This window comes from Scyliorhinus canicula, chromosome 6, assembly GCF_902713615.1.
Source record: "Scyliorhinus canicula chromosome 6, sScyCan1.1, whole genome shotgun sequence".
Lineage (NCBI taxonomy): Eukaryota > Metazoa > Chordata > Chondrichthyes > Carcharhiniformes > Scyliorhinidae > Scyliorhinus > Scyliorhinus canicula.
In genome coordinates this window covers 106,747,443-106,769,364 of record NC_052151.1, presented here as the reverse complement: position 1 = coordinate 106,769,364, position 21,922 = coordinate 106,747,443, and positions in this window count along the sequence as shown.

The window sequence follows — 21,922 nt, the reverse complement described above, 5'->3', positions numbered from 1 at the left end:
GAGGCCGGAGAATCACGCTCATATTGTCATTTTTCAATGCAATTTGGCTAGCCTGTTTTATTGGCATTGGTGCCTGTGTTAAAAAAAATTTAAATCAAAGATTGCTTAGTTGTGAAGCCAGTGTTTCTTTCAAATGTATGAAAGTCCATAGACTGGCAATAAATATTCATCAAGGAGAATTTTAACCGCTCTGCTGCAAGGGCGTAAGAAAGAAAGTTGGGCTTTCGTAAAAATGCATATGATGCAACCCCAGCCCACCACGCGTGCACCTGCCATCATTTTAATGGAGGAGGTTGCCTGCTCTGTCTGTCCCGCCCTTGAGAGATGATGATCTCATTATAAATTTATGTTAAGCTTCAACACTGCAGCTGGGAGCATTATTTAGGATTATTGCTGCCCAGCTGTGTTTCCCAGGCAGTAAAATGGAGGCAGGAGCCGGCTTAAGCATTTATTACAAATTTTAGGTTTATAAGATTGTGGCTTGATAGTACAGTACTTAAATATTGATTAAAAGAGAGACATGTTACTGAAGCTTTTCATCATGCACTCATCAGGACCAATCCAAGATTGCCACATTTTAAATGATCCCAACAATTTATACTACTGGAGAAAAGGATGCTGATTGTTTGAGACGTCAAATCTGGTTGGCTGAGTCATTGCCATATGGAAAGCAACAAGGAACAATAGACTCTGCAAGCTCACGGGCAATACAAAAAAAAGGGCGAGGCTTGAACATATTCTGTTTTTCTGCAGAGAAGGGCTCCTTGCATGTGAATGTAATTTCTTGCTGGTGCATATGATTCATAGTGGGCTGGGTTCTCCGTTTCGAAGACAAAGTGTTCCCGTGCGCAATGTGCGATCCCACTGGGAACACTGTCTGAACAAGATTCAGGAATTGCAACTGTGGCAACACTCTGCCGACATGAATTACAAGCAATTCCCAGCCCTGCTGGTGTCCGATTCGCTGGGGCTCACATTGAAGAGCCTGACAAACTGGAGCTGCTTATATGTGCTCCACTCACCACACACTCACCAACAAAGATGGCTCAGAGAAGACTTGCCCCCCCCCCCCCCCCCCCCCCACCACCCCCTGAATTTAGGTGTCTGAAGTGCACTGTCTGCTTGATGCCATTGGGACACTTTATTCCGCAGAACAAGGCGGAGACTCAAGCCCGCCCTCCTGGACAGTGCCTGGGTGGAGATGGCAGAGGCAGTCAGTATTGCCTGCATCATCAGGAGGATTGGCACGCAATGCCAGAAGAAGATGAATGACCACCTTAGGTCAGGCATCCTAATGGGCCTGGTCTAGATTGGAGATGATGTAGTCCAGTGACCGAGCGCATTGGGCATCCTCTACAGCATGGATGCACCGATATGCAGACATTTGCGAGATCCCAACTTGTGTCAGTGATAGGCTCTGTGCCCCCTGTCCTATTTCTCCCAGTGAAAGTCCTCATTTGTGCGCTGCATGTTATACCACTAGCAGGATGGCAACTTGTTGTGTGGTGGAGACAGTGAACTGCCAGTCACCTCCATGCTTAGAGCTTATGTAAGGGCAGATCCTACAAATGAAGGTGAATGAGGGAAGTGTGTGTTTGCTTGGAGCTTTAGTGCAGTCTAATATAGGGCCTGGGTGTAACACACAAGTTGTGACAGAGAGCTGGTCAGGCTTCCTGGCCAGGGGGAGGATGGGTGGGAGCAGGGTCGCAGTGGACAGGCAGAGCTTGCAGACATCACGTGGTCCTGTCGGGTGGGCTACCTGAGAGTGTCATTGGGGAGGCTTCTACTGTGAGCGGGACTGTGTACCGGGAGGTGCCAAAGGCTACCATGCATGTGTCAGTTGTTTGGGGTGAGCTCTGCTGTTCCCCTGGATCCTCTGCTGTGGGGCTGAGCTTCTGAGGAGTGCACTGAGGATGCCCATGCCCATCCCATTGATGATATTGCTGGAGTTTGAGGGTTTCCAGAGGGGCTGGCAGGGTGTGTTCCCACATGACCAGAGGCTCTCTGAGTATTTACTGTGAGCAGTCAGCAGCATGAACAGCTAAGGGCCTCTATGTTGCATCAGATGGGTAGGCATTTAAATAACATTACACAACAATGGCGGTCTTATCCAAGCCAAGAGGGGGACACCCTGAGTGCACAGGTTGGTATCAAGTCATTCCCCAATTACTCCCTATGGTCCAAGCAGCCACTCCCAGCAAGCTTGGCAAGCCTTGAGTTTTCTTACCTTCTCACTGTCCCTCAACAACCATGGCGCCCAGGCCCTAGTTGTAAATACTTGCACCAATTCACTCCCTGGTAACTCCCATCTGAGAGGGCTGGCCCATGGGGTGTCCAACCCACCTATCACATTCAAATCCAATTAAATGACAGATTTGCATGGGGGTGCCGCTGTGGGATGTGAGCCTTACTGCCGCCATCAGGGGGGCCTGGAGCATCGAGGCGGAATTGAGGCTGGGCAAAACTTCAGATTTTTGCTCCACCCAATATTCTCTGCACAATCGCGACTCTCGCTATTGGCATTGGGCAGCAGAGAATCCAACCCATTACATGCTAAATTGACTTTCTTAAATTGTTGTTCGTGAGGCTGTTGAGTGAGATACAGTAAATAAATTGATAATGAAGCCCTGCCATTAAAGCAGCAATGCCACATTCTAGAATTTTCAGGGTGGGCCCCAACACAACTGTACACTACAGCACCCCCTTCTCCGATTACCTGTAAATATTGGAGTCATTTTCTCTGCCAGATGTCATCATCAATCTGACAATTGGTCTGACCGAAGAGAGGCTGGGGAGGGATCCAGAGAGCTGGTGAAAAGGCAGGGCTTTGTGCCAATTACATCCACAGGAAATCTGACTTAATGTGCTCAGATGGTATAGGGAAGGGGCAGCATAGTGATAAGGAAGAGGAGCGGGCAAGAAAGATTCTTGGGGCATACAGAAGAAAAGGTGAAGGGACAGGAAAATAAGTCATTGCATTGCTTGAGATGGCTTACTGTTATTGGATTGGTTCAGAGTGGAAACAAGCAAGGGCAGTGCCACTCAGCTGGACAGTCGAGGGAGAGGAGAATAGAATGGCCATTCATGTCAAAGGCTGCAGCAAGGTCAGTAGATGAAAATGCCAATGGACCCAGTCACAGAGGCTGTGATTTCTGACCACGATTAATTAGACGCATTTCAGTACCGCGGCACAGGCAGAAACCTGATTGGAGAGATTCAGATTGGAGTTATAGGAAAGATGGATATGGTTTCAGGAGGCAGCAACACATTCAAAAAGACTTTGGAGGGAAAAGGGAGCTCGGATAGGTAGTGACAGTTTACAGGGACGGAGGGGTCAAGAGCATTTTTTTTTTCATTTTAAAGATTTGGATTTGACAGCAGTTTTGAAAGGAAGGGAAATAGTACCCGAGGAGTCAGCTGGCAAGAGTGCCAAAAAGAGAAGTTGGGTGGTCTGCAGTTTCGTGGGAATTAGGTCACTGGAACAGGGGTTCAAGGGAACAGGAGATAAGCAGCATTATACTCAAATATGATTTCCAGAATGAAATATGTTCATGCTTCCTACAAACGAATTTAATTGTCTCCTGTAATTATCCTGTAATGGATGCAAGGACTAATTCACCTGCAGTCATGTGGAATTATCTAATTATGGAAAATACTGAGATTTATGTGTTACAGTTGAGAGTCTACTGAGCTTTTGTTTCCCCCAGTCGTCCCCAATATCAAGTTGGTAAAATTGGTCTTTTAAAATCTATTTGAATAAGTTCCAACTCCCCTTACTGTAGGGATCATTAGTGTTTAAAGAGAAACTCAAACACCCAACGATTAACTGAAATAAATTATACCATATGATTACACAGTTTAAAACAAATAGATTTTACTACACAAGAAAGAAACAAGTAAAGAAAATGCTCCTAAATAAATATTGTCTCAGGTGAATACTAAAACTTTGCGACACAAAACTGTCACAAGAGGTGAGAAAGGATGAACTGGCTCCCCTCTATTCAACCTCCTCGATTGGTCACAATAAAGGTTTAAGTTTCCTCTTTATAAGGATATGCCTTTTCCAAGTTGTGAGCAATAGGAGCCAATCAAACAAGATACATACTGGTTTTCAATCAGAGCCTGACACTGTCAAATTATGGGAAAATCCCACAATGGGGCGCGATTCTCCGACCCCCACGCCGGGTGGGAGAATAGCGGGAGGGCCTTCCGTCATTTTTCATGCCCTCCCTCGATTCTCACCCCCCCCCCCCACGCCCGTCCCGCGCCACGAATCGCCGCTCGCCGTTTTTTACGGCGAGCGGCGATTCTCCGAGGCCGATGGGCCGAGTGGCCTGGCCTTCACGCCCGTTTCAACATGGCAGCAAACACACCTGCTCGCTGCCGTCGTGAAACAGGCGACAGATGCCCGTTTGGGGCATCTAGAGGCCCGATTGCCACGGGAGCACCACAACTGTGCTCGGGAGGGGACAGGCCCTCGATCGGTGTCCACCGATTGTCGGGCCAGCGTCCAAGACAGACGCACTTTCTCCCCTCCGCCGCCCGGCAAGATCAAGCCGCCACGACTTGCCGGGCGGCTGAGGAGAAAGACGCCAACTGCGCATGCGCGGGTTGGCGTTGTCCAACCTGCGCATGCGTGGCTGATGTCATCGGCCGCGTCAGCCGCCGTGACGCTTGACGTGTGGCCTTGACGACCGTCGTCAAGGCCGTGACGCACGGGGCCGCGCTCCTAGCCCCGCCCAGGGGGGGGGAGAATCAGCCCCGGAAGTGGCCGTGAAGGCTGCCGTGGGTCACGGCCTGTCCCACGGCAGCCTTTACGAATCTCCGCATTTGCGGAGAATCTCGCCCATGATCTTTCATTCTGCAGTAAGAATGGTACCAGCTGAATCAACCTGCCACCATTGTATAGATGTATCATACAGTATATAGAATTTTTTTTAAAATCATTTACGGGATATGTATTCGCTGGGTTGGGCCAGCATTTATTGCCCATCCTTAACTGTCCCCATTTCAGAGAGCATCGAGAGTCAACCACTGTGGATCTGGAATCACTTGTAGGCCAGACCAGGTAAGGGAGGGAGATTTTCTTCCCGAAAGAGCATTAATGAACCGATTATGATGGCAGTAAACGACACAGGGTTCAATAGATAGCCCTGTGGGCTTCATGGAATATCAATTTACCGATGAAGCGCCCGGTAGCTCACCCAACAGGAAATGTATGGAGGGAGTTTAAAACCTGCTGGACTTTTTCATTACTTCAATAAAGAGGTTTGGTGTTGGAAGACTTGCCTTTGTGAAGTGATTATATTGGCAGAAAGGAGTAAAAACTATTTCTCCGAAGCAACCGTCAAATTTCAATTAGCGGAGAAGACTGGGCCCAGTACACGGAGCACATGTGTCACTTCTTCCAGGCTAATAACCCTGTGGGAGATGAGGAACAGAAAGTAATCCTGCTGACAGCATGCGGGGCACCGACATTCAGTGTGATAAAAAGCCTGGCCTACCCAGATGCCCCGATTGAAACCTTTGAAGAGCTAGTAGGCCCAGTGCGAAATCACTATGACTCTGAGCCCTCAATCATCCTCCAGAGGTATTGCTTTAACACAGCAAGGAGAATCCTGGGAAGCTTGTCACCGAATTTTTTAATAGGTTGCAGAAACTGGCAGAATATTGTGAATTCGACCCATCCCTGATCAAAATGTTGCGAGGCAGATAGGTGTATGGAATAAATGATGTGACTGCTCAAAAAATGTTATTGGCAGAACCAATCTGGACTTTAAAAAAAGCCATTAAAATAGCACTATGACTTGGAAAATGCAGGAAAAAGGGTCTTAGGAGCTACAAGGGGAATCAGCCGGCAAGGTCCTGCAGTTAGGGGCTTATGTAAAAGTGACCATTCCTCAGCTGGAGGAGGCTGTGTAAATAGTCCATCAACAAATTGGAGCTCAGTTCCTGGGGATCACCATCACCAACAGTCTGTCCTGATTCATTCACGTTGATGCAACAGTCAAGAATCCCACCAACATCTATACTTCCTACGGAAGCTGAAGAAATTTGGCATGTCTGCATCGAATCTCACAAACTTCTACAGATGTGCCATAGAGAGCATCCTATCCGGCTGCATCACAGCTTGGTACGGCAACTGCTCGGCCCAAGATCACAAGAAACTTCAGAGTGTGGTGAACTCAGCCCAACGCATCACAAAAGCTTGCCATCCCCCACATTGATTCTGTGTACACCTCCCACTGCCTCAGGAAGGCAGACAGTATTATCAGAGACCACTGCCATCCAGGCATTGTCTTCTTCCAGACCCTTCCATCAGGCAGAAGGTACAGAAGTCTGAAGACCCGTACAACCAGACATAGGAACAGCTTCTTCCCCACAGCTACAAGACTCCTTAATGACTCCGCCTCGGACTGATCTGTTCCCTGTAAGAACACTATTCACGATGCCCTTTGCTGCCTTTGCTCATATATTTGCTTTGTTTGGCCCTTGTTCCGCACTGTAACTAATCACTATTTGTTGATGTACCATTTGTCAATGTACTCTGTCGATTATTCTTTTGTCTACTATGTATGTATTGTGTATGTTCCCTTAGCTGCAGAAAAATACTTTTCACTGTCCTTTGGTACATGTGACAATAAATATCAATCAATCAATCAATCAAGTTTACATTCCCCGGCAGTCAAGGAGATATTGGCTCGTAACTGTGGTGATGTGCATCACTGTAGACACACAAGGGGTTAATGTAAATACACATAGACTAGATAGACACTAGAGGGAGCACCAGAGACATGACACACAGACATTCTAACAATAGGTCAGTAAGATAGGACACGACCAATGGGCATTCACGATACACAACAGAGGTGACACTATCACAGGAGGGCATTACACCAACCCATATAAAAGGACACAGCACACATGATCTTCCTCTTTCCAGTGGAGACACTCAGTGTGTACACAGGGTTGATTTGAAACACATCATACCCACCACGTGGATTGTAGCAGACTGGTTCGTCAGTCTGAGTAGCTATAGCAGGATTAACAGGAGAGTTGAATCCAAGTAGGAGAATCGTTAACAGTTTAATAAATGTGTTAAAGCTATCTCCACGTCTGAACCTTCCTTTGTCAGAGTGCACATCAAGGAAGCAGCTTATGCTACGTCAAGAGCATAACAAAACAGTAAAGTCCTCTCCGACCAGAGACTTAAGTCGCTGGTGCGTCGTACATGCGTGGCGTGACGTCCCAGAAGTGCAGGCGTACAGTCATCCGCACCGGAAGCGCGTGGCTTTCAAACTCCCAGCTGGTTTTTTTGGCAGCTTGAAGTCCTGCACTGCACTGTGCTGTTGAATGAAAATTCCAGCTACAGCACTAACTTGGGCAAGTTTAACTTGGGCAAGATTTTAAGTGAGTTTCTGTTTTTAAAAAAAATAAATTTAGAATACCCAACAATTTAGCCTAGCCAATCCACCTAGCCTGCACATTTTTTTCTGGGTTGTGGGGGCGAGACCATGCAGGCAAGGGGAGAATGTGCAAACTCCACATGGACAGTGACCTGGGGTTGAGGTGAGTTTCTATACCGTTTTATTTACACTGAGGATTATCAACCTAGCAGAGGCAGGAGACATTAGGAGACATTTCTTTGGTAGGATAAGTGTTTAATATTATTGTATTTAGCATTTATAAATATGTTTAAAATGCAAATAAAATGAAAGGACTTTGGCTTGTCATGAGGCTGTTAATTCCATTAAAAGGATACTTTACTGTATGAAGTGAATTTGAAGTCACAGAAGGTGAAAGAATGATTTTTTTTAAACTTTGGTTTGTCATGAGGATGTTAATTCCTTTAAAGGAACTATAATGGATAGAATGCAGCGACCACTCACTAACGTATATGGTTGTCCACCTAAGATATCAGTGTTACTGGTCACAGGTTCTGATGAACCCGCTCCTAGAGCCGAATCTTCAATCACTCACTTGGCAGGATTTTCCAAAAGGTAGGATCGGTCCTTGGACACTAGGTTGTGGGTATTATTTTCTCAGGCTCCTTTTCTGGGTCTCCTCTTGCCCTTGGGTGTTCTCGGAGAATTGTGACCCTTCAATCAGAAGTTTCCTCTTCTGAGCACAGGTCTCCCAGGCATTGATGTTTATGTTCCATATCTTGAGTTAAGCCAACAAGTTGACAATGAAGAGCTTCCTTTGTCCTCCTCTTGTTCGGGATCCTTCCTTGAGCTGGATGAAGAAAATGTGCTTTGGCAGTCGGGACTCTGACATTTTTAAAATTTAGAGTACCCAATTCATTTTTTCAATTAAGGGGCAATTTAGCGTGACCAATCCACCTACACTTCACACCTTCGGGTTATGGGCGCGAAACCCATGAAACAGGAAAATGCGCAAACTCCATATGGACAGTGACCCTCAACCGGGATCAGAACCCGGTGCCGTGAGGCAGCAGTGCTAACCACTGCACAAGACTCTGACATCCTAAGCATATGGGCAGCTCAGCAGGGTTGGTTTTGGTTGATCATGGCCTCAATACTGGTGCTATTGACCCCTCAAGGATACTACTGTTAACACGCCTGTCCTCCCATGTGATGCAGAGCTAAAGTGCATTTGGATTTTGAAATGAATTTTAAGTTGAGTCGTTTGCGATGTTCATCCTTAGAAGCCTCAGGGATTACTTCAAATGCTTTAACAAAGCCTTAGTTGATATATGCAAGCTCCTGTAAGCTAATGTGAATTATCTCTCTGACAGGTATCGCAGTGAATCAGTCACCCACCGCTAAGATTGTATTGCCAATGGACATCCTGAATTATGGCAGAGGAGATGTGTGCCAAGACACTGCGTTTCAGCGGCTGCAGCTTTCGGTTGTTGAGCTTGTCAATTAACAATTAGGATAAGAGGTAGCAAATTTAAAATGGAGTTGAGGAGGAACTGTTTCACCCAAAGGGTTGAGAATCTGTGGAATTCGCTACCCCAGATTGCATGTGGGCGCTGGGGCAGTGAGTAAATTTAAGGAGGAGTTAGACAGGTTTTTAATTGGTAATGGGCTGAAGGGTTATGGAGAATGGGCCTGACAGTGGAGTTAAGGCCAGGATGAGACCAGCCATGATCGAATGGCAGAGCAGACTTAATGGGCCAAATGACCTAATTCGGCTCCTATATCTTATGAACTTATGAACTTATAAGCAATAGCTATGTCAAACCCGTCCCCTTCCCCCTCTTCCCTCCCTCTCCTTCCACTTTCCTCCCCCCCCCCTCCCCCTTTACAAATAGAAGGAACCACTGTGTTTAGGTGTTCAGCTGATAAAGTTAAATGTTAAGTTAAATGTTAACTGGTTTAAAAGCTTTGGATTTCTGAACTAATTTTTGTTAATATATGTTTTACATTAAACTTTGCAAGCTTCTACAAATGTCTTACTGAAACATCAGAACACAATATTTAATTATGAGATAATTATAAATGAATAAGATAATTGAAGTAAACAAGGCCGAAACATATTTAACAGAGTGGCACACTAGTGAGCACTTTTGCCTCACAACACCAGGGAGATGTGTTCAATTCAGACCTTGGGTGACTGTGTGGTGTTTGCACATTCTCCCCGTGTCTGCGGTTTCCGAGGACTATGGAATAGAACCACAGAGTTCTTAAAGTGCAAAAGGAGGCCATTTGGACCATTAAGTCTGCATCAACCCTCTGAAAGAGTACCCTACCAAGGTCCACTCCCCCGCCCTATCCCTGGAACCTAACCTGTACATCCCGGAACACTGAGGGGTATTTTATCATGGCCAATTCACCTAACCTGCACATCTTTGGACTGTGGGAGGAAACCGGAGCACCCAGAGGAAATCCATGCAGACACGGGAGAACATACAAGATCCTCACAGAGAATGACCGAAGGCCGGAATTAAACCCAGATACCTGGAGCTTGAGGCAGCAGTGCTAACCAGTGTGCCGCCATGCCCGCCGTTTTCTCCGGGTGCTTTGGTTTCTCCCACAGTCCAAAGATGTGCAGGATGGGTCGATTGGCCATGATAAATTGCTTCTTACTGTCCAAAAGGTTAGGTGGGTTATGGGTTATGGGGATAGGGCGGGAGCGTGGGCACGATATTCTTTCGAGTGTCTGTTTAGATTTGATGGACCGAATGCCGTTCTTCTGCACTAATCAAAAAAAAAATCAAATGTTAGAAGGACAGTGACAGCAAAAAGACCTGGGGCACTTTTAACATCTTATGACCATAATCTAAATTAAAACACATGAACATTTTAAGCATACCACACGTAAAGTTAGCAAATAATATGGTGCAGATTTAAATAGTTTCATAAATTTAAAACAATTAACCAAACCTATGTTCACTTATAAATAATCACCTATAATCATAAAAACATAAAAATTACTTTAAAAGTATCAACAACAATAGTAATGCCTGTTCAAAAGAAAGAGCAAAAGACCTGTTAAAAACAGTCTACATAAATTTAAAACAGTTGTTTAAAAAAATGCCTGTTGTTTTATATCTATTGTTCAAATGCCTGCCCTCAATGGGCGTTCCTGAGCTGACCACATCATAGGGGCACTCCTCCTGCGCTGTGCTGGAGCTTGCACAGACTGGGCGCTGGAGGCCCAAGGCTGCCGCAGAGAAAAGATGGTTTGTCGCATCATCAGAGCGCAAGTAATGAAGTGTTGGATAGTGTAGGCTTGCGAGGTGAACATATACCAGCAACACTGAGGAAGGTTCAACTCTATTTTATTAACTATTAACTAATTGACATACGAGAACTGCGGGTTTAAACGATTCTAGTTTAACTAGAGACCTGTGCCTGTCCGAACCAGTTGAATCTCTCAGCACGTGGTGTGAGTCTGTGCTAGACTTGATGAGTTCTTGTTCTACTGAGAGGCAGCACCCAGAATGAGCGGGAACCGTGGTGCCCTCTGCCTTTATAGTGTGTGTATTCTAACTGGTGATTGGCTGCGGTGTTTGTACATGTTGATTGGTCCCAGTGTATGTCCATCAGTATTGTCTGCACCATGATATACTGGTGTATATTATGACAAGTAAGTGCGGAGATTTCCCTTTTAAAACTGGCGGTCCGTTGTTGTATTTTATATTTTCCCCGCGTCTTGACTGTGATAGAGAAATTCAAACAGCATTCATTAGATAAGCAAAACTGAACTTTATTCACTAATTAGAACTGCTAGCAGAAAATGGCTGATACTTGGAGTCGGAAGGCAGTCAATTACAAACTGCGGAGTCCGTCCCAAGTCTGCGATAGTACAGAAAAGAAGGCGATTCTTATACATTATAGGATCAAGATAACATGAATACAGCTTGGTCAGGAATTTGATTGAAAGTAAAACATAAGTAATAATCGTTACAATGGCGTCACCTTCTGACCTTTAGGGGACTTGAGTTTCATATCATTATCTTGTCTTTGTTTTAAGAAAGGGAAGAAGTTGTTTACATACAGGAAGAGACAGTTGTTCAGCTTGTTATGTATTGAGACTACTTCTAGTTCCAAGCCTTATCTAGACTCTCAGAGTCACCCAGTTCTCAGGACATGCTGACCTCGGCTGTCTCTGTATTCTGGGCCTTAGGTTATATGAAAATCAGTTTAAATTCACTTGTACCAAGAAGACTTGACTAGTTTTCCCATCATGCCATTATTTGCTTCACACAATGCCACACTCCCCCCTTTTGTCATATCATGACAACTAGCTAAATAGGTACATCCATGATTCGTTTGAAAATGCATTTACACAAGCAGGAAAGCAATCCTATCCCTAATAGCATTAGTAGAAGTAGCATAAAGGCCTTAAAGATCCAGTCAAATAATCCATGACCCAACCACCCTAGCCAACCCGGCGGGTTATAGTCGTGAAATTCACTGCCAATTTCTTGAATTTGAGCAGCCTGTTTCTTAATATGGTCGGCCAGGTTAGTGATATTTTCAGAGCCATCTGGAATGTAAGTACAGCACTCTTGGCCTATGATAGCGCACGTTTCTCCCTGCGAGGCTAACAGATAATCCAAAGCCAGTCGATTTTGCAATGCCACGGTCCGGACAGCCACTAGCTCAGCTGAGACCTCGGCCAGTGCCTGTCTAGTGTCCCTGGCTTCTGTTGCCGTTACGTTTGCCAGATGTTCCAATGCTGAGGCCATGTAGATCAGTTCGTTCATGCCTTGCCCGTTCCGTTTTAGAAATTGTTCTTTTTGCTCGCGAGGGGGAGTGCTTAAGGGTGCTTAAGGGTGGGTCGATGATGCATTTGGGGTATGACATATCCCAAAAAGCAGGACCCTGTCCAATCAATGGGGAGCCACGGATATGCTTTAGTGCCGCATATGAAATAGGTTCCATTGTAGGCTGTAAAATCATCAGCTGATGCCTTCCCTAAGGATGCCAGGGAACCAGCTCCAGAAGGTTGTAAAGCTGTAATAATAGGCAATATTGCATGCTACTCAAGGAAGAAGCCAAGGCAAGCACAGGCCCATACCATGTAGGTATACACACTCCCAAAAGAAGAGACAATGCAACTAAACCATATAATTACAACCAAGATTGCCCCAATTATGGTGGAATTAATTGTGGAGGGAGATTGACTCCAGCGGATCAGGTTGAACTGGCTGGAGATTTTCAGGCTGGGCGTGGGAGGACTGTGTGAAATCATCAGGAAATACCCTGAAGTCTTCCAGGAAGGCCTTGGAAAAATAAAAGGAGACAAAGCCAAAATTTATGTTGACCCCAATGCTATGCCTAAGTATTTTAGAGCAAGACTGGTTCCATATTCCCTGTTGGAGAAGGTAGAGACCGAGCTTGAGCGCTTGTTGCCCCCATCCTTAAACTGGACAAATCAGTCCACCTCTGTGGGAATTATAAGCTTAAAGTCAATTGGGTTTCCAAACTAACAGGTCTGCCTACCATGAATTGAAGACATGTCGGCCAAACTGGCAGGTGGCCAGATGTTCACTAAGTTAATTATGAGCCACGCCTATCTTCACCTTGAATTAGACAAACTTCCCGCAAGTATGTTATGATCAACACACAGAATGGCCTATATGAGTCCATTCGCTTGCCTTTAGGGTCTCGCCGGTGTGCGCCATATTCCAATGGATCATGGAGAATATACTTCAAGGATTACCCAAAGTGGCGGTGTACTTGAACGACATTCTGGTCATGGGGTCTTCAGAATCAGAGCACCTGGCAAATCAAGAAGAGGCCTTGTGGCAATTTTTGAAAACTGGAGTCCAACTGAAAAGGGAAAAATGTATTTTACAAGTGATGTAGTGACCTATTTGAGCTATCAGGTGGATAAAAAAGGTTACATCCAATCAAGGACAAGGTGAGAGACATCAGGGAAGCACCCAATTCCAAGAAGCACCACAGAATGAAATCCTTCCTGGGAGCAGGAAGTTATTTTGGAAAGTTTATCCTGAAATCGGCCTCCTTGCCGAGTCTCCTACACACACAACTGCAAAAGTACCAAAAATGGTCTTGGGAGGCCTTCAAGAAAGTAAAATAACAACTGCTTTCATCCAACCTATTGGCCATTTTGACCCGAAAAATGAACTCATCCTGACATGCGATGCTTCCCCTTATGAGTTTGGGACTGTAGCCACCGAAGGTGGCCATTCCCTCAAAACAAAATGGGGGAACGCAAAGCTTGCAGGTTAAAATGGACAATGTTTGCAGCACAAGCAGGCTGCACCAAGCCAATGTGTATTCTGTCTGCTAAGAGAGCAGACAGCACCGAAATGAACATTCCGCATACTAATGAGACAATCTCCGGGATAGTTAACATAGTAATGGAACGATCCCAGGGACAATGGACACAAATAGAGACGTGATTGCAACAGTGTATGGGAAACCAGACACCCCGGCACCAGCGGGGTTCGAAAACAAAGCACCTGAAGGCCCGCCCAGTAGCCGAGAGACAGCCTCAGTATTGGGGGGATTCAAACAAATCGATTGGGAAGAGACCCAATCGATTCCCAGCACGTAAAGGGTCCGCCCAAAAGGGCGCGAAGCCCTAGGACCTATAAAAGACAGGTCCCACACTTAGTACGTTCTTCTTGACCAGCCCTCCTCTCTGGACCAGCATCTCGACCAGCCTTTTACCGAAGAAGACCTTGACCGAGAGAGAGGAGAGGTTTGGGACAGCAGCCGCCAGCAAGTAAGTGTCTCACAACGATCGCTACCAGAGATAGACACTCCTGACCCCTTTTTAACCCGTACCAACCTGAAGTCTGCGGACCAGTGCAGAGCAAGAGGCCTTGTCCCCTGATCCGGCAGTTCCTTTAAGATAAGTATTGGTTTATATAGTGGTAGGAATAGTTTAGTCATCTTAGCGTGTGCATGAGTAGATTAGAATTGTATTATAATAAACTCATTTGTTTGAACTTACTAATTGGTGTATGGTTTTATTGCTTTGAACTTGACCTTGAAACTTGTGGCGGTATCTTAACGATACCTGGTGACTCCAGAGCTAAGTAACGAAACAGAGCCAAATTGAGTGTTAAGCACACTCACCCAGAACGAGCAACAGGACTGTACTCTCACACCACTGGAAAGACGGAACAGAAAGGCCCATTGCCTATGCAGCTAGGACCCTTTCGGATGCCGAGCGGAGGTTTTCACAAATCGAGAAGGCGGGCTTGGTGGTTGTGTTTGGTGTAAAAATATTTCACCAGTATGTTTCATAATCATGACCGACCCCGAGCCCTCATTGGGACTTTTTATAGAGGATAAGGCAATTGCCCCTGTTGCCTCCTCTCGGATACAGCATTGGGCCCTGCTACTTGCATCTTATGAATATCTCTGAGAACACCACCCACAAGGGTGAATAGCGAACGCTGATGCCTTGAGTCGCCTGCTACTGCTCACAAACCTGGCTCCTTTGACAACATTAGAAGAGGTCACAATGACCTTAAATATTTTATATACTTTACTCATATCTTAAAGGCAAATCAAGATCTTGACACAAAAGGGCCCAACACTGTCAAAATTGAAGCATATGATCCTCAATGGTGGAGTCCGTGGACAATCCTCAAAAGAAATTAAACCTTATCTGAACAAGAAAGATTAACTCAGTACTAAGGATGGTATCATTCTTTGGGGGATCCCAGGTAGTTGCCCCCTGCCTAGGGTGGTGGCCAGCACGAATGGAATTACATTTTGGAAACCCTGGGTTTTCTAAATTGAAAAAGCTCACCAGGAGCTACGTCTGATGACCCAGTCTTGACTCAGACATCACACACTTGGTGCCTAGTGCGATTCATTCCAGGAGAATCAAAAACTCCCCGCTTCGGCCTAGCTACATCCATGGGAGTGGCCAGGCAGGCAATGGGTGTGAGTGCACGTGGACTTTGCCAGACCTATTATGGGTTCCATGGGCGCGATTCTCCGCACTCACGGCGGGTCGGAGAATAGCGGGCGGCGCAATTTTTCACGGCGACGCTGGTCCGATGCCCTCCCGCTATTCTCCGAACCCCGCACAAACTCCAAGTAGCCATTCCCGTCAAACGCCTCGAACGCGCCCCCGACACGACCAGAATCGCTAGTTTTTGGCCACCCGCTATTCTCCGGCCCGGATGGGCCGAAGTCCCGACATCGTCACGCACTGTTTTCACGCCGGTCAACACACCTGCTTTTCAAGTTCGTCAACCAGTCGTGCTGGCTGACGACGGCATCGAGGAGGTGAGCGCACCGCTCAACGCACCGCTCAGCGCACTGCTGGAGTCTGGCCACAACGGGGAAGGCATCCCCGAGAACGGGAAGGGGGTCCAGAGCGGGGGGGGAGTGGGGGAGTCGGAGGGGGGGGGTGGGGGGGGAGACGGGGAGATGGAGGGGGGGAGTGGGGGAGATGGAGGGGGGGGAGTGGGAGTGGGGGGGGTGTTAGGGAGAGAGTGAGTGAGTGACCTGTCCAACCCCGTAAAAAAATGTCTGCCACCATGCCATGACGTGCCGGTCACGAGGACACGGCCGCTGGTTGCCCTGTGGCTTACGGACACAGGCCACTGACGCACCGGTGAGGAGGACATAGTTAACTGCCCGTTGGATGCAGAAAGTGACCAGGGGTTAGGCTGACCGCGTGTCAGCAGCGCGTCCAGGCCACCGGGACACACAGGTATCCCGTGGCAGGCGGCTGCCGAGGTGTCGACTAACCTCCGTCTAACATGTCCCGTTTCTCTGCCCCCCACCACCCTTCTGTAGGTTAGCACAATGTATGGGAACAGAACGGCTATGTTCTGCGCAGTGGTTGGTGCCGCTGAACTGCATTTGGCGATGCAGCAGCATCCACAGCCACAACCCGCAGTGGATGCAGGGACAGCTGCAGCAGCAGAGGGAAGGGCCGAGGAGTTGCCAGTCGTCGAGCAGCATGGGGAGGAGGAGGAGGAAGAGGAGAGAGTGAGGGTGCAGCCACGGCGCCAGAGGCGACGACCAAGGCCGAGGGTGTACCATGCCCGGAACTCTTTCCTAACAATGACGGACATCACCTGCAGGAGGAGACTCCGGCTGAGTAGGCGGACGGTGATACATATCTGTCACCTCGTGGCGCACCTCGCCCCACGTGGAACGGGGGGAGGACACGCGATCCCGGTTGCCATCAAGGTGACGGTTGCTCTTAACTTCTATGTGACCGGCTTCTTCCAGTCTCCGAGCGGGGACCTCTCCGGGAAATCCCAGTCATCGGTGCACAGGTGGATCCGGGATGTGACCGACGCCCTCTATGCCATCGCGGACCGCTACATCACCTTTCCCGAGGACCGAGCAACTCAAGACTCACGAGCTCGTGGATTTGCCAGAGTGGCCGGGATACCGATGGTGCAGGGGGCAATCGATTGTGTTCACGTCCCCATGCGCCCGCCTGCAGGGGACAGGGACGTGTTCACAAACAGGAGGGGGACATACTCCATGAATATCCAGGTGGTATGCGACCCCCACATGAGGATCATGAACGTCTGTGCAAGGTTCCCTGGGAGTGTGCATGACTCCTAAATACTGGCGCAGTCGTTCATCCCTGCGATGTTTGAGGGACGTCCCCCCCGGCTGAGGGGCTGGTTGCTAGGCGACAGGGGTTATCCGCTGAGGTCTTGGCTGATGACGTCTATACGGAGGCCTCAGACCAATGCGGAAACCCGATACAACGAGGCCCATGCAGCAACCAGGGGTGTGGTGGAGCGCTGCCTTGGCCTCCTGAAGATGAGATTCAGGTGCCTGGACCGCTCCGGAGGGGCCCTGCAGTACCAGCCCGACAGGGTCGCTCGCATTGTTGTGGTCTGCTGTGCGCTGCACAACATCGCGATGCAGAGGGGAGATGACCTGCTGCAGGAGGCGGGAGGAGAAGCCAGTGGCAGTGGTGCCATCACAGAGGAGGAGGAGGAGAGGGAGGAGAAGGAGGAGGAGGAGGAGGAGAGGGAGGAGAGGGAGGAGAGGGAGGAGAGGGAGGAGGAGCAGGAGGAGGAGGAGGAGGAGGCTGGTGGAGTGGCGGGCGCAGCACGCAGACACGACCCAGGTTCTGGTGATGTCCAGGAGGCGGCACGACGGACCCGGCGAGGACGGCGGGCACGCGACGCCTTGGTGGCAGCACGGTTCACGCGTCGCATGTGACGTCCCCACTGAACACCAAACCACCACCTGCATCGCTAGTCATGCAGAGGGTCAACACACAACTGCCACCACCACAACCCCCCCCCCCCCCTCCCCCCACTCAGTGTACACTGCTCCACTTCACCCTCACCACTGGGTCCAGACGGTATGGCACAACATTGATGGCTGTGTCAGCGGCTGTGATCAGTGCCATGTGCAGGGCCGGCCCAAGGCACCGGCAACTCGGGCAGTCGCCCGGGGCGCCATGCTAGGGCGCCCTCCCCCAGGGCGGCCCCCTCCACCCCCCCCCCCCCTCCGTCCGCCCCCCCCCGCCTCGGGCCCGCCTCGGCCCCCCCCCCCCCGCCTCGGGCAGGCCTCGCCCCCCCCCCCCCCGCCTCGGCCCCCCCCCTCTCCCCGCCTCAGCCCCCCCCACCCCCCGCCTCGGCCCCGCCCCCCCACCTCGCCCCCCCTCGGCCCCGCCCCCCCACCTCGCCCCCCCCACCCCCTCTCGGCCCCCCCGCCCCCCTCTCGGCCCCGCCCCTGCCCCCCTCTCGGCCCCGCCCCCTCTCGGCCCCCCCCCCCGGCCCCCTCTCGGCCCCCCCCCCCGAAGGGCGCCGAAGTTCAGCTTGCCTGGGGCGCCAGCAACCCTAGGGCCAGCGCTGGCCATGTGGAATGATGACAGCCCGCTCTGCGATGAGCTGTGAGCTCAGAATCGTTAGAGAGAGTCTGACCCATGGCAATAGCTGAACCATCCACCTTGGTGACCGCTGAGATCGTCACGGACACTCCATCACGTGCCCGCGTGGGCTAGCTGTGGGAGGGGGTGGGGCAGGGACTGCACACCCGGCACCGAGGTTTCACCACCCGTCACCCCCAGCGACACTCGGTCACCATCACGATTCCTGTGGCTGTGGAACAATCACACGGTATTACAAGTAAGGTGGAACAGTGCGTTTAATGTGAACAATAATTTACAGGTGACCTAGCCCCTACAACTAAACTGTGCCCTTCACCCGTGCCAACTTACTCAGTGTCTCTCTTTGTTGCCTTACGGGCCCTACCACTAAGTCTAAGTGATTCCCCAGGTGATACAGCAGGAGTGGAGGAGGATTGCTGCGAATCGCCCCCTTTGACTTGTTTCTCCTTGGCCAAGCGTTTCCTGGGGCAACCCGGCCTTGATGGGCCAGGCTGCTCTGCGGGCGTCTCGGGTGATGTTGTGCCACCCTGCTCTGCCTGCTGCCCACCCGATGCACCAGGGATGGGACGGGGCGAGGCCGAGAATTTTCGGGACGTCCCGTGATGGACTTAATGGGACGGGCCCCGAAACCTCTTCCTCCCTCGGGGAGCCCGGTGGCTCCCGGGCCTCACTTTGGGACAGAGGTGCGAGTGGGAAGGTGCCCCGTCGTGCCGCCGACACCTGGCGATGCCAGTCCTGGAGGCCTGCGACGGTATCCACCAGGATCCAAACGTTTGCAGACACGGAGTCCAGGGAGTTAGACATTCCCACCAGGGACTGTGCGACCTCAACCTGTGTGTGCACGACGCCATCCAGCACATGTGTCAGGCGGTTGATGCTCTCGGCGACTGACTGCTGCAACTGGGCCATGACCTGGTGAGACTGGGCCAAGGCCCGCAGGGCGCCGGCAATATCGTTTTGGCTCTGGCACATTGCTGCCTGTGAGAGGGCAACCCTGTCCAGGGCCGAGGATGACGCGTGCACATTAACCCCAACGCCTTGCATAACTTGACCCATTGCCTCCACCACGGATGCCATCCGTGCGGTGTCGGACTGGGTCGCTGCCATGAGCGGCACCACTCCCTGCTCGTGGACGCGGTTCGACTCCTCTAACAGCGTCTGCAGAGCCAGGAAGACAGCCCTCATCCCGTCATTGTTTCCCTGGGTTTCTTGAGGCATCGGCTGTGCGGGTGGGTTGAGAAACTCCAGGAACTCAGAAAACATCTGGGAGCCAGCTGCATGCTGGGCCTGGCCTGGCCTCCGCAGTCCAGGCCCTCGGCTGCTCCGACCTCCACCTACTGTACCTGCTCAGCTGTGATGTGCGACCCAGACTGTGACCCAGGAGCCTCATCACTAAATAGGCCAGCCGGGGTGAGTGTCTCTGGGATGGTGGATGGTGTGGGAGATAGCAGTGCCGCAAGCTCGAGGTCGTCTTGGGTTGACGCCTCCTCTGTGTCATCGTCCAGGTGAGAGGCCGCAGGGCGTTGGTGGGCCATTTCTGTTTCCTGCTGTGTCGCCGCCCTCTGGGCGTCCTGCTCCACAGATTCTGTTGGGGAGGATGGGACTCCCCGCTGATCGGGCACCGAATGTTGTGCAGCCCTGGGTGAGTTGGGGCCAGATGCGTGTCTCCGTCTGCAGCCAGACGGCCCTGGTCGTTCGGCATCACGTCCTAGGGAAGAGAATGAAACGGCTTATTTAGATTCGCTCGGCCGGGCGCTGGACGGCCCCAGCGGGCAGGGTGTGAAGGGACAGAGGATGGGGGAGGTGTCCAAGTGGGCAGGGTGTGTGAAGGGACAGAGGATGGGGGAGGGGGGAGGGGTGTTTGTCATGGAGGGTTGTCTCACTTGTTGCAGCTCCGCTAACCTCGCATAGCGCGACCTCCCGGGTGCCAGACCCCCAACAAGGTCCAGTGCCCTCTGCTCAAACATGGTGAGGGGGTGCAGGTTGGACGAACCCCCTCCAGTCTGGTGCCGCTCACGGGTGAGAGGTCTTGGCCTGTTGGGGGAGGGGACATAGGTAGATCATTACAATACGGCAGGTATCAGCAGTCCGTTCAGATACTGGCACAGTTTGGGGGTCAAGTTGCAATAAGCCCATTGCATCTCTCCACGGGGGCCAGAGCGCTGGATCTGTGACAACTTTGTGAACCACCCTCAACTCACTCTGCCCCAATCCCCCTCCACCCCCCGTGCCAGGGGGGGGGAGGTGGGTGATTAAGTTAAGGGAGGGATGGTTGTGACCCGGGGGCACCCTCTTGGCACTTACCCTGGCAGCCCTGGTGAGGTCGTGCATCTTTTTTCTGCATTGCTCTGCTGAGCGAGGGGTCTGCCCCACAGCACTAACGGCAGCAGCCACTTCACGCCAGGCCTGGCGCACAGCGCTGGCAGGTTGGCGATGCCCTCTAGGCGGGCAGATGATGCCCCTCCTCTGCTCGACGGCATCGAGCAGTGTCTCGACATCGGCCTCAACAAACCGAGGGGCAGCTCTCCTGGGCTCCGACATCATGGCCGACAGATTCTGTGCTCGCCCACGCCTTTTTATGTCGTGGGCGTGATCGTATCGTCGTCGCGTTCCGTCGTCATCGCGCACGTGATTGACGCGGCCGCGTTCCTAGCCCATTTCCCGGACGTGAATACGTCGGGAAATGGACCCTTCCCGACTGTCGTAAAACGCGCCCATTTTAACAGCCAACTTCGCGATTTTTCACGGGTGCGGAGAATCGCGCCCCATATTTCTGATCCGGGTAGATGCACACGCCAAATGACCAGAGATGTAACTTATGGGCTCCGCGACCTACCATGCTATGATTGAGAAACTACAGCAGAGTTTTTCTCACATGGAATACCAGGCTAAATCGCTGGCTTTTAAAGCAGACCAAGCAGGCCAGCAGCACGGTTCGATTCCCGTACTAGCCTCCCCGGACAGGCGCCGGAATGTGGCGACTAGGGGCTTTTCACAGTAACTTCATTGAAGCCTACTCGTGACAATAAGCGATTTTCATTTTCATTTTTCACATCATCAAATGAGCTGGCTGATGTGTTAGGCAGGTTGGTTCGACATTGACTGCAACTGGATGCAGGGAAGCTAGAAACAAACATCTGACACAGGAGATGATCCAACACTGTTTTATTTAACTATGAACTGCTATACATGTTCAGCTGTGGGTTGACACTCTACTAATCCTACTGATGACCTCTTACTAGCTCGACCAGACTAACTAGTTACCACATGGCAGTAGTGCCCACTAACTTGTGCATTCTCACTGTCTCAGTATCTGGGTCCCAAGAGAGCGGGAGTCTTATTGCCCTGTGGGCTTTATAGTGGTGGTGTCCTGTCTGGTGATTGGTTGTTCTGTGTTGTGTGCTCATTGGTCATCCTGTATGTCAATCGCTGCCTGTCTGCATCTCATTATATACGAGTGGATATTATGACACTGGCATAATTTTAAAATGAAGAAGCAACCAGCAGTGTCCGTAGAGACCAAATTGACATGGTTTCTATTCAATTGTAGGACCACTCCTCATACTACAACAGGGATTGCCCCAGCAGAACTGTTCTTTATTTCCACATTTTATTGAGGTATTTTTGGTTTTACAAC